Source organism: Mus caroli, unplaced genomic scaffold, assembly GCF_978045245.1.
Source record: "Mus caroli unplaced genomic scaffold, Mus_caroli_1 scaffold_3, whole genome shotgun sequence".
Classification (NCBI taxonomy): Eukaryota; Metazoa; Chordata; class Mammalia; order Rodentia; family Muridae; genus Mus; species Mus caroli.
In genome coordinates, this window is record NW_028227258.1 from 4118097 (window position 1) to 4121399 (window position 3303).

A 3303-nucleotide genomic window follows, 5' to 3' on the forward strand; every position below is an offset into this window, starting at 1 on the left:
TGAGAGGACCTATGGACATTGTTAATGCTTACTAAACAACTGAGCCTTAAAAGACCCATTGCTAGCCTCTCACAGCTGTTCTTCACTTTCCTCTATCCTTTATCCTCCATGCCTTAATCCTCAAATGGCTCTAATATCCTGTTCTATTTTTCATATCTTACTCAAATGTGTCAAGCAAGCCACACAGGTCTAGGTAATACAGTGAGACTGAAAGACAGAAAGGAAAGGAAACTTTGCATGAATGTTTATGATACAAATGATTACAAATATTTCTGCATTCAGATACATTGAAGAAACTAAACTGGATTCTGTGAGTTGAACACACTCATAAACACACATTGACATACATGAATATACTCTCACACATATGCCTACACCTACATGCACATGCATGTGCATATATATATATATATATATATATATATATATAGAGAGAGAGAGAGAGAGAGAGACTAAAAATAATTATTAAAAAGAAGAGGTCATAGTTTGAGAGAGATATAGATGGGAGGAGTTGGAGAAGGAAGGGAAAGGGGTCAAAATGATTGTAAATATAGTGTTCATATGTGAAATTCACAAAAATTATAGAAAAGGAACTCTTTAGACTAATATTTCCTCCTTTTAAAAGTTCATTCTTCTCTCACATACCACATCCTGACTAATGTCTACAACTTTCCCTGTCTGTCCCTCCCACATCTCCTTTCCCTAACATCTGCCCAGCCACTCATCTCATCTTAGAAAAGAACAGACCTTCCAGAGACATCAGCCAAACACAGAATAAAAAATTACAATAAAATCAGACCATGATGTTAAGGCTGGATGAGGCAACTTAGTATGAGGAAAAGTGTCCTAAAGGCAGGCAAAAGAGTCAGAGACAGCTGTTTCTCCCACCCTTTGGAATCCCACATGAACATCAAGCTACAAAGCTATAACATGCATGATGGATGGATGACAAAGTGTAGGTTAGTGATTTTGTGGCTGAGTTGGTGTCCAATCCCTCCACCTGAGGTCTTTCTGGTTACAGAGGGTAGTTGGTTCAGGCTTCATGATCTATATAATCAGAAGTGAATGCTAATCTAATACTTGTAGATTCAATGGAATTTCCATTGCTGAAGATTTCTACTTCTCTCCAGAAATGTTCCCCCTCTACAATTTCTGTTGTCTTTTGTAGAATTTCTTCCCTCTACCTGATCCCTCCTGTGGTATGTACTCACTTATAAGTGGGTATTAGCCCAAACTACAGATTACCTATGATATACCCCAATACCCTAAGAAGTTAAACAAGAAGGAAAGCCCAAGTGAGAATGCTTCCATTCCACTTAGAAAGGGGAACAAAATAATCATGGGACTAAGAGGGAGTGATCTGGGTGGGAGAGAGGAAGGGGAGGGAAAAGGAGGATAGGATTAAGTATGGGGGAAACAGGAGGAAATCTTTCCTGATCTGTAGGCTACTGTTTTGTCCTATTGACAGTGTCCTTTGTCTTACAGAAGCTTTTTAGTTACATAAGGTTCCATTTATTAATTGTTAATTTTAGTGGTCGTGCTATTAGAGTTCTGTTCAGAGAATTGTCTTCTCGGCTAATTGCTGAAGGTTATTCCCCACTTTCTCTTCTAGATTCAGTGTTTCTGTTTTTATGTTGAGGTCTTTGATCCACTTGAACTTGATATCTTCTTCAATTTCCTTCTTCACAGACTTGAAGTTTTCAATCACATATATTTTTCAATGTCTTGGTTAGACTTATCTGAAAGTATTTTATATTATTTGTGGCTATTGTGAAAGGTGTTATTTCCCTGATTTCTTTCTCAGATTCTTTTTCATTTGTATATAAGAGAAGTACTGATTTTTTCTTTTTTTGGTTAATCTTATATCCAGGCACTTCACTGAAGGTGTTTACCATATGCAGTTGTTCCCTCAATGAATTTTGGAGGTTACTTACGTATAATACGATATCATTTGTGAATAGTGATACTTTGAGTATATTCCTTTACAGTCTGTGTCCTCTTCATTTCCTTTAGTTGTCGTATATCTCTAGCTAGACCTTCAAGTATCATGTTGAATAGATATGAAGACAATGGACACCCTTCTCTTATTCCTGATTTTAGAGGAATTGTTGGAATTCTCTCTATTTAATTTGATGCTGGCTATAGGCTTTCTCTAAATTCCTTTTGTTATGTTTAGGTATGTCCCTTGTATGCCTATTCTCTCCAAGATTTTTATCCTGAGGGGGTTCTGGATTTTTTCAATGGCTTTTCAGCATCTTGTGAGATGATTATGTGGCATTTTTGCTTTCATTTTGTTTATATGGTGTATTACATTGACTGATTTTTCATATGGTGAACTATCACTGCATCTCTGCTTGCTCATGGTGGATGCTCTTTTTGATTTTTTTTGTATTTTATTGATTTATTTGCATCTATGTTAATAAGATAAATTGGTGTGTTGTTCTCTGTTACTTTGTTGAGTCCTCAGATAGTTTGGATATCAGTGTGACTGTGGCCTCATAAAATGAATTGGATAATGTTCCTTCTGCTTCTGTCTTCTTGAATAATTTGAGGAGTATTGGCAGTAGCTCTTCTTTGAAACTCAGGTAGGATTCTGTGTTAAAACCATTTGACCCTGAGCTTTGTTATGGTTAGGAGACTTTTCATGACTGCTTCTATTTTCTTGGGGATTATAGGTCTATTGAAATTGTTTATATGACCTTGGTTAAGCTTTGATAAGTGGTATCTATAGGGGAAATTGTCAACTTCTTTTAGATTTTGGAATTTAGTGAAGTACAAAAGTTGAAACATGATCCTAAAAATTCTTTGGATTTCTTAGGTGTTTGTTATTATGTCCCCTTTTTTGTTTTTAATTTTTTTAAATTTGGCTATTCTCTCTCTGTCTTTTAGTTTGGATAAGGGTTTATTTATATTGTTGCTTTTCTCAAAGAAACAAATCTTGTTTAGTTTACTCTTTGTATTGTTTTCTTGTTTCTATTTAATTAATTTAAGCCCTCAGCTTGATCATTTCCTGCTGACTCCTCTTTTTGAGTGCATTTGCTCTTTTTGTTTTAGGGTTTTCTGCTGTTGTTAAGTAGCTTCACTGAAATATCTCCTATTTCTTTATGAAGGCAGTTTGTGCTATGAACTTTCTTCTTAGCATAGCTTTCATCATGTCCCATATGTTTGGGCATGATGTGTATTTATGTTCTTTGAATTCTAGTAAGAATTCAATATCCTTCTTTATTCTGCCTTGACCTAGTAATCATTCAGTACAGATTTGTTCAGTTCAGGCTGTCTGTTGTTTCTATTGTTGAAATTAAG